Source organism: Hylobates moloch, unplaced genomic scaffold, assembly GCF_009828535.3.
Source record: "Hylobates moloch isolate HMO894 unplaced genomic scaffold, HMol_V3 SCAFFOLD_14, whole genome shotgun sequence".
NCBI classification, from domain to species: domain Eukaryota; kingdom Metazoa; phylum Chordata; class Mammalia; order Primates; family Hylobatidae; genus Hylobates; species Hylobates moloch.
Window position 1 is genome coordinate 63009298 of NW_026652289.1, and position 14144 is coordinate 63023441.

Below are 14144 nucleotides of genomic sequence, written 5' to 3' on the forward strand. Positions count from 1 at the left end.
ACATGGTAAAACCCCATCCTACTAAAATACAAAAACTAGCCAGGTGTGGTGGTGACAGAGTGAGAGCAGCCTGGGCAACAGAGCGAGACTCCATCTCAGACAACAACAACAACAACAACAAAAATCACAATGTCATACCTACATAGTCAACTAAATACCCCAGCTTGGGTTTTTTGTTTGTCTATTTGTATTTTTTAATACTCCTGTTTTGGCTTCAAAGAGTACAACAGTTTTAGAGCAGGGAAGTTCAGAAAATCCTTCCTGTATCATTTTCATGGTAGAAAACATGATTTAGTAATCATTCAATAGTTGACATATTTTCTTGTTTAAAACTTAAGAGGCAGGGCACAGTGGCTCATGGCTTTAATCCCAGCACTTTGGGAGACTGAGCTGGGCAGATTGCTTGAGCCCAGTAGTTGAAGCCCAGCCTGGGGAACATGACAAAACCCCATCTCTACAAAAACAAAAAATTAGCAGGGCATGGTGGCTCATGCCTCTACTGCCAGCAGTGTGGGAGCCGAGGCAGGTAGATTGCTTGAGCCCAGCTTGGGCAAACCTCATCTCTACAAAAAATACAAAAAATTCAAAAAATTAGCTGGACATGGTGGCTCATGCCTGTAGTCCCAGCTACTCAGGAGGTTGAGGTGGGAGGATCACCTAGACCCAGAGGTCAAGGCTACAATGAGTTATGATCCATCACTGCACTCCAGCCTGGGCTACAGAGTGATACCCTGTCTCCAAAACAAAAACAAAACAAAACAAAACTTTATGAAAGCTTATTCAATATAATTAGTCATCAGGGCAATGTAAATTAAAACTACAATTATATATCATATGCCAATTAAAATAGCCAAATTTTTTTTTTTTAATATAAATTCCATCCTTTTTTTTTTTTTTTTGAGACAGTCTCACTCTGTCATTCATGCTGGAGTGCAGTGGTGCAATCTCGGCTCACTGTAACCTCCACCTTCTGGGTTCAAGTGATCCTCCTGCCTCAGCCTCCCAAATAGCTGGGATTACAGGAGCTTACCACCACGCCTGGCTAATTTTTGTATTTTTAGTAGAGACGGGGTTTCACCATGTTGGCCAGGCTGGTCTTAAACTCCTGACCTCAAACGATCTGCCCGCCTCGGCCTCCCAAAGTGCTGGGATTACAGGTGTGAGCCACCGCACTTGGCCATATTATTGTATAGTTTTCCATTGCAGGACTATACCATGGTTCTTCTTTTTTTTTGAGACGGAGTCTTGCTCGGTCGCCCAGGCTGGAGTGCAGTGGCGCAATCTCGGCTCACTGCAAGCTCCGCCTCCCGGGTTCACGCCATTCTCCTGCCTCAGCCTCTCCGAGTAGCTGGGACTACAGGCGCCCGCCACCACGCCCGGCTAATTTTTTGTATTTTTAGTAGAGACGGGGTTTCACCCTGGTCTCGATCTCCTGACCTCGTGATCCGCCCGCCTCGGCCTCCCAAAGTGCTGGGATTACAAGCGTGAGCCACCGCGCCCGGCCTATACCATGGTTCTTCTATTGACAGGCATTTAGTTTTTGTCCAATCATCATTACTATGAGCAATAAATCAATGAACATCCTAGTAGTGTCTTCTGGTGCAGGGGTTTTCAAGATTTTATGGCCAGTACGCACAGTGAGAAATAATTTTACATTCAGACCTTGTACATGCACACATGCCTGGGAAGTAGACCCTGAGACAGGGATTCATATGCAGGACATTTATTGGAGATTGTCTTGGATCAGCAGCTGCATAGAAGTGAAGGACGCAGGATTGGGTAAAGGGAGAAGTTGGGCTGCAATGAAGTGGCAATAAAGGCCTCAGCTGATTCCACAGTAGTCGGGATGATCCCTGAGAGTTATTTCAAATTGGGACAGGGGGATCAGGCCTTTATATACCTGCACTGACCAGTTACTGGATACAGCTGCACCCAGGAAGCTCTCTTGGAGAAAGTTCTGGAGAGGACTCAGTTAAAAGCTGTTGGCTGCCAACACTTCTAGCAGCTGGAAGAATGAATGCTTCACTATTGGAGAGGGAGAATCTAGGTGGCACACCATGATAGCTAATATATAGCTATATATAGATATATAGATATACATAAAAAAATTTCACAAAAAAATCCTTCCCATTATATTTTCTGTTCTATTTCATTTTAATATAATGTTTGCTGCAAACTTTAGATTGATTTCATAATCTACTAACGGATCATGAATCATAATTTGGAAAAAACTGCTTTAGAGTATATACCCAGAAATGGAATTGCTGGATTGTAGGGTATATGCTTTTTTTTTTTTTTTTTTTTTTTAGATAGAATCTGACTCTGTTGCCCAGGCTGGAGTATGGTGACGCGATCTCGGCTCACTGCAACCTCCACCTTCCAGGTTCAAGTGATTCTCGTGCCTCAGCCTCCTGAGTAGCTGGGATTACAGACGTCTGCCACCACACCCATCTAATTTTTGTATTTTTAGTAGAGATGGGGTTTCACCACGTTGGCCAGGCTGGTCTCAAAGTATGTGTATTTTCAATTTTACTAAAATTTGCCAAATTGGTTTCCAAAAGAGTTAAGCCATTTGACATTCTCACCAATAGAACATGTGACTTCCAGTTTTTCCACCACAGCCTTGCTAACCCTCAGTATTGTCAGGCTAATTAATGTTTGCCCATCTGATGGATGGGGTTATATATATATATATAATTTTTTTATTTTAAAAATCTTTTTTGAGATGGAGTTTCACTGTTACCCAGGCTAGAGTGCAGTGGTGCAATCTCAGCTTACTGCAACCTCCACTTCCCAGGTTCAAGCGATTCTCCTGCCTCAGCCTCCTGAGTAGCTGGGATTATAGGGGCACACCACCACACCCGGCTAATTTTTGTATTTTTAGTAGGGACAAGGTTTCACCATGTTGGCCAGGATGGTCTTGATCTCCTGACCTCATGATCCACGCGCCTTGGCCTCCCAAAGTGTTGAGATTACAGATGTGAGCCACTGCACCCAGCTGGATTGGGTAATATATTAATAGTAAAGAATCTGAATGAAGCCCGTCCTTAGGTGAAAGTTTACAAATATTCCTAATGTTGTACTATACCAAGACTTCTTACTAGCTATCAACCACCAACAAACATGCATTTCCCTAATAATTAGGTAGTGTTCAATATTTAGTCGTGCAAAATAGAAATCTAGTCTTACAAAATAAATCTTTTAGTCTTGTAATCTTTTCTGACTACCAGCAGAGTGCATTGTATATAACAGTACAAAGATTGAGGGAATGAATTCTATGCCTAGGCACATGGCATTTAAGGTTTTACTTTTTAAAAATCCACAAGGCAGTGTGGTTTGGTAGAAGCCTATTGGCCCAGGGATTGTAGAGCATCTAGCCATGCGATTTGGGAAAACTCATTACGCCTTTCTGAGCTTTAGTTTCTTCATCTCCAAAATAGGATTTTCCTACGTATCCAGCGTATTTCATGGGGAGTTTGGAATGCTGAATTCCAAGAACTGATTGGTATTTGTGTAAAAGACAAAGCAAAAAACTAGGAATCTAGGAATCTGGATTCTAGTCCTAGCTCTTCTCATGCTTTTGGGTGTACTGTATATGACTTTGGACAAGTCACAGAGGGAAAATGGTCACTTTTTGAAAACGAAATATTCACTAGATGATCTCTGAGATTCATTCCTGCTAAAAATAATCCTATGTTCTGGATCAGAGAAACATGAAATCAATTTATGAGTGTCATTCTCATGAAGACATTATGATGTAGGTCAGATGATAAACTGTAAATCCATTTTTTTAAAATTGCCTGCCTCACATTAACTTTTTTTATAGCCCAATCCATTTAGCCCCACCCTTGTCCAATTGTCCTACATGTTACCTAAACTCTAACCTTGAGACCTTCCTTTGCAACTGATGACCATTTTTATTACCCCTAGTATCTCAACTCCTGGCCCTACCCTTGCAGCAAACAGGGCCTTACTTTATGTGATCATCAGAATTTGAAATGGAAGAATTTGTTTCTTGTCTCTTTTCATAACACCACTAATTCCCCACTCCCTTTTAGCATACAGCTAGTTAAGAATGAATTGTATTATAGGGAGACTGAGGCAGGAGGATCACTTGAGCCCAGGAGTTTGAGACCAGCCTGTGCAACATAGTGAGACCAACAAATAAAACCAAAAAAAAAAAAAAAACCAAAAAACCAAAAAAATGAGCTGTATAATTATATACTCTCTTTAGCCTGACATCAAGGGTTCTGTGGATCTCTTTTCTTCAACTGTGCCATCCATTACCTTCCAGAGAGAACTGCACAGGTAGGGAGCAGTTTGCACTGCCTGATTGTGCCATCTTTAAAAGCCTTTCTTTCGGCCAGGTGTGGTGGCTCACGACTGTAATCCCAGCACTTTGGGAGACTGAGGTGAGTGAATCACCTAAGGTCAGGAGTTTGAGGCCAGCCTGACCAGCATGGTGAAACCCCGTCTCCACTAAAAGTACAAAAATTAGCTGGGCGTGGTAGCGCATGCCTGTAATCCCAGCTACTTGGGAGGCTGAGGCAAGAGAATCGTTTGAATCCTGGAGGCAGAGGTTGCAGTGAGCCGAGATCATGCCATTGCACTCCAGCTGGGGGAACAATAGCAAAACGCCATCTCAACAAAGTAAAAAAATTTTAAAGAAAATAAAAGGCTTTCTTCCATTTCAGATCTAATATAGTCAAGTAAAAGCCTCATCTCAATTTGACTTCCTTCTGTTTCTCTTTTAGCATAATTTTAAACTGTGTTATTATGACATAAATCTAATACATCAATAAGATGTTTATTAAAATTAAATCTGCCGTTAAGATAATTACAACCAGATATGAATACTTGCAGGGTTATGAATGGGAAATGTAGAGGAAGGCTTTCCATTTCTAGGAGATAATAAAGTGATGCTGACACTAGAGAGCCCAAAATAGCTTTGGGGGATTATTTAATTAACAAAGTAACCACCTTACAAGAGGCTTTAGAAATCTTTTTTGTTTTAAATTTAAATGTTTATTATTAAAAGTCTATTATTCTCCAAATCTTGAATAAGCTAATTGTTAAAGAGTTTCTCCCTTCTGGACTAACTTTGCCCTTGATTTGGCGCGCCTGATATAACTGATCAATTTCTTTGTCTGCATGCACATACATAGGAAAGAACAAGATGCTTTTAGGGGCGGCAGCAGCTTAAATGCTTTCTCTCAATTAAGAGCCTTGTGTTGACAGTCTGAAAGTGTTCCAAATGAGAGACTATGTCCACCACACTAGAGAGGGGTAGAGGAGAGAGAAGCATAGGCCCTAGTCCCCTGCTCCTCTTAGGTAACATCAGGACTGGACATTGATGAACTTTCCACCAGGAATAGAAAGAAAGGAGCGGAGGAAGCTAGCAATCTCGAATGATGTCTGAAACAACTGATGATGTTTCTTTAGAAAAATCAGCCTGCCAACACAGGGATGGATGAAGGAAAGAGGAGAGATAGAAAATCCAGCCGCTTGCGGTGGCTCACGCCCGTAATCCCAGCACTTTGGGAGGCTGAGGTTGGTGGATCACTTGAGGTCAGGAGTTTGAGACGAACTCGTCACCTGGCCAACATGGTGAAGTCCCCTCTCTACTAAAAATGCAAAAATTAGCTGAGCATGGTGGCATGCACCTGTAATCCCAGTTACTCAGGAGGCTAAGGCAGGAGAATCACTTGAACCTGGGAGGTGGAGGTTGCAGTGAGCCAAGATTGCGCCACTGCACTCCAGCCTGAGCAACAGAAAGAGATTCTATCTCAAAAAAAAAAAAAAAAAAAAAAAAGAGAGAGAGAGAGATAGGAAATCCAATTAGATGACTGCTGCAAAATTTCAGGCTAAAAAACAAACCAAAAGATGTGGGTTTGAACTAGGTCAGTGGGAATGGGGATGAAGTGAGGGAGGATACTATTGATGTTAAGGAGATGACAACAATTCTTTTTCAAGATTAATTAGGTGTCAATGTATGAGGGAAAAAGAGGAGTTGACGACTTGGGTTTTGACTTTTTTTTTTTTTTTTTTGAGATGGAGTCTGTCGCCCAGGCTGGAGTGCAGTGGCGCGATCTTGGCTCACTGCAACCTCCACCACCTGGGTTCTAGTGATTCTCCTGACTCAGCCTCCAGAGTAGCTGGGACTACAGGCACACGCCCAGCTGATTTTTGTATTTTCAGTAAAGACAGGGTTTCACCATGTTGGACAGGCTGGTCTCGAACTCCTAAAAAAAAAAAATTCAGTCTCCACAGGAGGCTTTAGCTTTTAGGTGCATGGTGAGTTCAACTATAAATTATTCAGGAAATGAGAAATTATAGGAGTCACAGGTTTGGGGTAAAGATAATGACTTCACCTTTAAATGCTGAATTTCAGGTATACTTGGGACTGAGCCATCTGGAGGCAGTTGAATATACAATCCTGAAGTGCAGGAGAGAGGTATGGACTAAAGACATGTGTGTCTCCTATTCTGATTGATTATATAGACAGAAAAGAGGAGGGCTTTTTTTTTTTTAGTTTATTCTCAATTGCAGGTGTTTCCCCTTGCTGGCAGAGTTCCTTTAGGTCTCGACAATAAAAAGGGCATTCTTGTTGTCCACCCTTGTAGGATGCATGTCTGGGCCAATTAATAAAAAGAAAAGACTTGCAGTGTCTAATTTGTTCTGCTTCAGGTTTCCCTAATAGCCTAGCTATAACAACAGTACTGAGTTCATGAGAAAAGCTGACTCATATTTCCTGCAAGTCAGCACAGATATCCATCCTTCCAAAGAATTTGAACCTTTGGCCACTCCCAAAGAGAGTCAAAGTATTGCAACAATTTATGAGCATCTCTTTCTTTTGTTATATCTATTATAAAGATGCAAAGTAAAAACAAACAAACAAAAACACCTTACCTTCCTTGTACCACCCTCAGCCCCATTCCCCAAACAACGATGTCCTCATCCTTCAGAGAAAGTCCAGCTTCTCTCAGGGTTGGTTCAAATGCCATCTGTTTTGTCTATTTCGTCACCTTCAATTCTCACAATGAGAATTAATCACTCCACTCGCCTGGGCTCCCATAGCAACGAGTTTATCCATCTAGCATAGAATTTGTCATAGTTTGACTTTTATTAAAGTTATATGCCTAGGAACATACTTTTTGCCTCTAATGTGTGCTTATCTGTCATTGTTTTCCTTCTGTGCCGAGTGCAGTGTTTTGTATACAAATGCTTTCTGAAGTGAATTTGTTAAAAGTTATGAAAATATTGTCTTACTACTTCAAGGAAGTCAGAGGAGTATACTTGGTGGTCAATGACAGTTAAAATACATATTTTTTTTTTTTTTTTTTTTTGAGACGGAGTCTCGCTCTGTCACCCAGGCTGGAGTGCAGTGGCGCAATCTCGGCTCACTGCAAGCTCCGCCTCCCGGGTTCACGCCATTCTCCTGCCTCAGCCTCTCCGAGTAGCTGAGACTACAGGCGCCCGCCACCACGCCCGGCTAATTTTTTTGTATTTTTAGTAGAGATGGGGTTTCACCGTGGTCTCGATCTCCTGACCTCGTGATCCGCCCGCCTCGGCCTCCCAAAGTGCTGGGATTACAAGCTGAGCCACCGCGCCCGGCTTAAAATACATATTTTTAAAACAACTCCCTTGCAGATAATTTAAGAAGTAAAAAATTCAACTTATAAGGAATTTCTTAAAGAGGCAAAATTATTAATTTGAGGAAAACGTTGAGAAGTGATCATTTTCAGAAATTTGAAAAAGTGCTGAGTCAAAGATATGACTCCTCAGATGGCCACCAAGAGACACTGCAGAGACAGCAGTGGCTCAGACTGCTATAGCTCTCCTGTCCTTGGCCACTCTTCTCAAGCATCAGGTTTAGAATTTGTATTTTTTTTTTTTTTTTTGAGATAGGATCTTGCTCTGTCACCCAGGCCAGAATACTGGGGTGGGATCTTAGCTCATTGCAGCTTTGAACTCCTGGGTTCAAGCAGTCTTCCCAACTCAGCCTCCCAAGTAGCTGGGACTACAGGCATGTTCCACCATGTCTGTTTTTGTTTGTTTGTTTTTGTTTTTGTTTTTGTTTTCTGTAGAGAAGAGGTCTTGATATGTTGCCCAGGCTGGTTTCAAACTCCTGGGCTCAAGTGATCCTCCCACCTCGGCCTCTCAAAGTGCTGGTATTGCAGGCGTGAGCCACCATGCCCAGCCAGAACTTCAGAATTTGTCACTTCTAACATGACTTTTCTTACTGTTATTCTTGAAAATTGTTCAGATTATTTCTTTTTTCTTTTTTCTTTTTTTTTTTTGCAACCTCTGCCTCCTGGGCTCAAGCGATCCTCCCACCTCAGCCTCCCAAGTAGCTGGGACTACAGGCATGCACCACCATGATGGGCTAATTTTTGTATTTTGGTAGAGATGGGGTTTTGTTATGTTGCCCAGGCTGGCAGATAATTTCTTTCAAAAATAATTTCATCAGGTTTGTGTTTTTAAGAAACAAATGGATAATTTGACCACATTGCTAATAAATTTTAGTTTTTGGATTAAATACATTGGAATGTCACTCAAACACTGTTTCCAGTGAATACAATTTGTCAATGTGGATTCTGCTTTGTGACACATCTAAATAGTTTCTAATAGGCCATAGATCCCTGGTAGTTTTTCTCACCCATAAGGAAGCCCTGTAGCATAGCTATCAAGGACTGCTTTATAGGCCGGGTGTGGTGGCTCATGGCTGTAACCCCAACACTTTGGGAGACTGAGGAGAGCGGATCACCTGAGGTCAAGAGTTCGAGACCAGCCTGGCCAACATGGTGAAACCCCCCCATCTCTGCTAAAAATACAAAAATTAGCCAGGCGTAGTGGTGGGCGCCTATAATCCCAGCTACCCAGGAGGCAAGAAAATCGCTTGAACCCAGAAGGTGGAGGTTGCAGTGAGCCGAGATCACGCCACTGCATTCCAGCCTGAGCGACAGAGCAAGACTCTGTCTTAAAAAAAAAAAAAAAAAGGATTGCTCTATAGAGGCTCCAGGTTTTCATTTAAAGATGTGAGAAACTTCTGGTATAGCAATTAAGGTACATAGATTTAACAGGTGGAGAGGATTAGGCTGTACAACAGCTTGCGCTTCCATTGCTTTAAATGGTTATTGGTTTCATAGTTTTCCTTCATGCATCATTCAAATCACAGCATTTTGAAATAACTTCTAAGAAATAGCCGGATACAGTTCCACATATAAAATATGACAATTTCAGAAATGGCATGGGGCCAAAATTTATTATCCAAAAAATTCTATTTGGCTCATGTCTACATTGTTAGAATCCCTTGCCCAAATCACATCTAGGGTTTAGGTTTAACTGTGACTACAGTCACATGTGCCTGGAGTGTTGAGAGGACTCCTGATATGACTGTTAAGGGGGGCTCTGAGGTACGATACTTCCTGGGTACACAGTCAAATGCTGCGTATTGGTTTTCTACTGTTTATTAATATTGTTCTTTAAGAAGCTATTTTCTCTGATTAAAAAAACCTTCACACCTTTTAAACTTTTGAAAGGTTTTATAATCTCACTGTGTATGCTACATGCAACTATATATCTATAACATTTTCATCTACTCTGTAGATGAAAATATTTGTGTGTATATATATATGCACATATATATGTATAACCAACTAAAAGAGTGCTTTTGCTGCTAGTGGAATATTTTGATATGCCAAGCTACTCCTTAAAGAGGAATTGACCTGATACATCTAGCAACACTTAAAACTAAGGAAAGGCTAAATCTGTGTCCAATAGGTAAAGAAGTGGGAGGGTTCCCAATTGGACTTTAAAAAAAGCTTTTTAAGGTAGGGCACAATGGCTCATGCCTGTAAACCCAGCACTATGGGAGGCTGAGGTGAGTGGATCACTTGACCCCAGGAGTTCAAGACCGGCCTTAGGCAACATAGTGAGACACAGTCTCTACAAAAAACAGAAAAATTTGCCGGGTGTGGTGGTGGGTACCTGCAGTCCCAGCTACTCCAGAGGCTGAGGTGGGAGGATCAATTGAACCTGGGAGGGAGGCTGTAGTAAGCCGTGATCAGGCCACTGCACTCCAGCCTGGGCAACATAGCAAGACTCTGTGTCAAAAACAAGTTTTTTTTTTTTACAGCTTTAACTGACATACAGAGGACTACATATATTTAAAGTATGCAACTCTATTGTTTTTTTTGTTTTGTTTTAAAGCAAAATCTTGCTCTGTCACCCAGGCTGGAGTGCAGTGGCACAATCTTGGCTCACTGCAGCCTCCGGCTCTGGGGCTCAAGCGATCCTCCCACCTCAGCCTCTCAAGTAGCTGGGACCACAGGCGCATGCCACCATGCCCGGCTAATTTTTTGTATTTTTGGTGGAGACAGGGTTTTCGCCATTTTGCCAGGCTAGTCTTGAACTTCTGAGCTCAAGCGACCCTCTTGCCTCGGCCTCCCTAAGTGTTGGGATTACGGGCATGAGCAAAGGCGCCTGGCCTCAGAGTTATTTTTATAACCTTTATAGCATGTTTCCCCTTAAAATGTGCTGAAGTATTTTTTATTGTCCCTCTTCTCCCACTAAACTGCAGTTTCCTGAAGGCGGAGGTTTTCTGTTTCCCTCACCACTGTGCACCCTCTGTATCCATGTTTGTTGACTGAATGAATGAATACAATGAAAGAACTGGAGGTAGGAAATAAAGTTGTAAACTTAGTTAGTAAAAGGCTATGCAATTTAGGAAAAGTTGACTTTAAAGCACAGGGATTTGGGGGGTCCTTTTTTTTTTCATTTGTCCATGGAATAATGTCTAACATTTATTGAGTACTTTCAAGCACTATACTAAGTATTTCACAAGTACTATAGAATTTAACTCCCGAGCAACCCCGTGGGGGTAATCAAGCTTTATTAACCTCATCTGTCAACAGCCATCCATGGTGGAGAGCCACAGTCAGGTTTAAGTAGGCCGTATCAAATTAATCCAAAGTAATCGACACCCCGTCAGTCAACAATAGGTGTTTCATCAACGTACTTTTTGGAGAAACCCCCTGAATTCCCCGCTTTACCTTTATCTCTTGGGACCGAAACCTACTCGGCGGCTGCTAACCCTTAAGGGAGTTTCCTGGAGAATCTGAGCACCCTTGGTGGAGGAGCAGCAGCTGCTCAGACCTACGAACCAAGCAAGGCAATCTCAGGACTCCCAGAGTGCCGGGGAGGAAAGAAGAAACAGGTCAGTTAGCGCGAACTGGATTCTTGTGCCTCTGGGTGACGAAAGGTGAAGGGATTGTACGCTTCGCCCACGCCAGCCTGGGGCTTGGGATCTCCTGACCCGACCGGGAACCACGGTGCGTTTCCCCAACTACACCGCACGTCACGGGCTAGGGCGACTTAGTCCCACCCACCTTCTCCGCCCCATCGTCAGTTTGGCGCTAGGACCCCACGACCCTCAACCCGGCCCTCTCCTCCCACTCAGGCCAGATCTGGCCTTCGATTGGTGCTCGCGGGCGAGATTCCCGCCCCCGCCCCTTCCGTCATTGCCAAGATGGCGCCGGTCGCGGTGGCCGCGGCGTCTAGAGTCGGAGAAAGAGGCGGAGGCAGTGGCTGCCGCGAGGGGAGGGGGAGTCCCGTCTGACTGAGACGGCAGGCCTGGGCGGGCGGGGGTGCCGCGGAGGGCGGAGCGCCGGGCTGGGGATGAGCTAAGCGGGCTCAGAGCGCCGCGGCATTCAGCCCCTCGTGTCCCGCTACCGCGCGTGAGGGAATCCGGCGCCGCTCTCCAAGCTCGATCCGCTGCTCGCATGGGAGCCAGCTGGGAGGTGAGTGCAGGGGCGGCGACCCGGGCAGCGGTGGCAGGTGGAGCTGTCACGGCCCGGAGAGGTGACAGCCGGGGACGCGGGAGCGGGGCAGGCGGGTTCGGGGAGGCGGCACGGATGGCCGCGACCTCCGCCCGAGAGCTCCTGAGATCCGGGAGGTGCTCCACGGCTCGGTCCGCCCCGGGATGGCGCGGCGGTGCTGAGAGTAGCACCCGCGTCTCTGCGTCGGACGCGTGGGGGGCTTCTGTGTTTTCATTCCAGATTTTCTATTCCAGGCTGGCCTGGGGCTGTTGTTATTTGGGAGTGGGGGCGGGGAGGGGGAGGTCCTGGATCTGGGATTTTGACAAGCCTGTTACGTAAGTCGGAGGTGGCTTCCCGGAATCCCACCTGCTCGGTATCTGAGACAGGCGGCGGGGGGAGCCCGGGGTGCCTGCAGGCCCACTTTTCCTCCCAGGGTCTGTCCAGCCTTTCCTGGCCCGCGGGCACGGGTTCTGCGTGAGCGCGGCCAGCGTCCAAGTTGGCCAGTTTTTTTCTAGTCTTTTTGGGGGGGGGGGGGGGGGGGGGTGGGGGAAGGGAACGGTTCCAGGTTACCACCATTCCCTTTGAAGTTTATTGCTTTCTGGAGATGGGGGGCAGGAAAAACAGTAAAAAGCTTGTGTCCTAAAATTGGGTCGCAGCGACAGCTTTTCATTATCTTGCTTTTAAATGACAGATGTGCTGGAAGATTTTTGTTGTTGTTCCAATGTGCTTTTAATTCAAACGTATGGTTACGCCTAGAGCCATAGAGAGAGGTTTTTGTCTTATAGGACAGTTATTTCTTGTTTGCAACAGCAGGACAGGCATCACTCAACAGGCATGTATTTATTTGAGGAGAAAACGCGTGTCAGCCAACTAGAGACCCGTGAGGGCAGAAATTGTATTACTCTGTGAATATGTTATTCTTTAAAATGTGTTATACGTTAATGAAAAGAATAGCCCAAATGTAAAAGAAGCAGTTTTACAAGATTACAAGCTGTTATTTGGTGTGTATATAGTCTCATTCTATTTTCTGTTTACCCTAGTCTACCTCTTCTCTCCTTGGGGGAGGAGGTGGAGACACCTGTAAACAGCGTAGCCCCGGTTACGCTAATCTATTGTAGTACATTTGGGATTATTTTAAAAAGTATTCTGGGGGACCTAAGATTGAGTAATAAGTAAGGACTCTTGAGCAAGTTTTTAGTTTATGTTGATAGCGGTTCTGGGATTCGACTTCTGAAAATTTAAGTATACAAAATTTCTGAGCTATTTGAACCCTGTTTGAACTTAAAATAAAATATTATATTTGGCTTCTTTTTTGGAAACTTTGTTTTGGGCAGAATTAAACATTTTCTTCAATTTTTACTTCATTTTCACAATTTCCCTTTGAACCACAGCTCTCAGTAGGAGTCCAGAATAGCATATGTTATCATCATCATTATATATAATATGTTACATAATTTTCTTTTTCTGAATGATTAAACATAGACCTACTTCACTGTGGAGTTTAATTTTTGTTTTGTATTATTTTTTAAGCCCCTTCCATTCTGGGATCACTGTGGAATTTTATAACAATGTACTTGCTAAGAAAGTTAATTGACCTTGATACCAGTCGCAAATTGGGAATAAAGATAAATAAATTTTGGCCCAAGTTTTAAACTTATATACACAAATTTACAGTTTTGAAAATTGGTGAAGCAATATGAATTTTTTGTCTGTGCAAGAGAGCCAGGAAGTTGATGCTGATTTGTTCTGAACTTTTCCACATGAATTACCACTGGTTTAAAGAGTTATTGATTCTCAAGTTCCTGGAACTGTTGTCCTATTTCTGGTAACTTGAATAGTATTTAGTATAATTGGGAGGCTGGAAGAAGTAAGAGACTGCATGACATTTATTAATTCATTAAAAAAAATTATGGCAGAATTGTAAAATAAAATTAGCTGGGATTAATAGAATTGTAAAATAAAAGTAGCTGGGACTACAGGCGTGCACCACTGTGCTTGCTAATTTTTGTATTTTTTGAGACGGGGTTTCGCCATGTTGCCCAGACTGGTTTTGAACTTGTGAGCCCAAGCAATCTGTCCGCCTTGGCCTCCCAAAGTGCTGAGATTACAGGCATGAGCTACCGCACCTGGCCAGTTATTAATCTTATAACTGCTATTATAAAACTTGGTTTTCCACTGAGTGGTATTAGTTATATTATAGTTTGTTGTTTGCAGAATTTTTCAAAGCATTCTATGTCCTACAAAACCTAGTTAAAGCACTGATGCAGATAGAGGTGTTTGGTATATAATAAATCTTGTGCTATTCCTACTTAAATAGATGGTGCG

At 43.4% G+C, this 14144-nt stretch overlaps 1 protein-coding gene and 1 long non-coding RNA gene across 2 annotated transcripts in view; one reads left to right on the forward strand and one right to left on the reverse strand.

Moving 5' to 3' along the window:
• Positions 1-11400, reverse strand: part of LOC131381231 (uncharacterized) — a 70624-nt gene extending 59224 nt beyond the window's left edge. Inside the window, exon 1 of the long non-coding RNA XR_009209839.1 lies at positions 11055-11400. This is a non-coding gene — a long non-coding RNA (uncharacterized LOC131381231). The remainder of the gene's footprint in view (positions 1-11054) is intronic.
• A 144-nt stretch (positions 11401-11544) lies between these two features.
• Positions 11545-14144, forward strand: part of DENND4A (DENN domain containing 4A) — a 143576-nt gene continuing 140976 nt past the window's right edge. The window contains exon 1 of the mRNA XM_032175165.2: positions 11545-11801. The gene's annotated coding sequence lies outside the window, so the exon portion shown is untranslated. The remainder of the gene's footprint in view (positions 11802-14144) is intronic.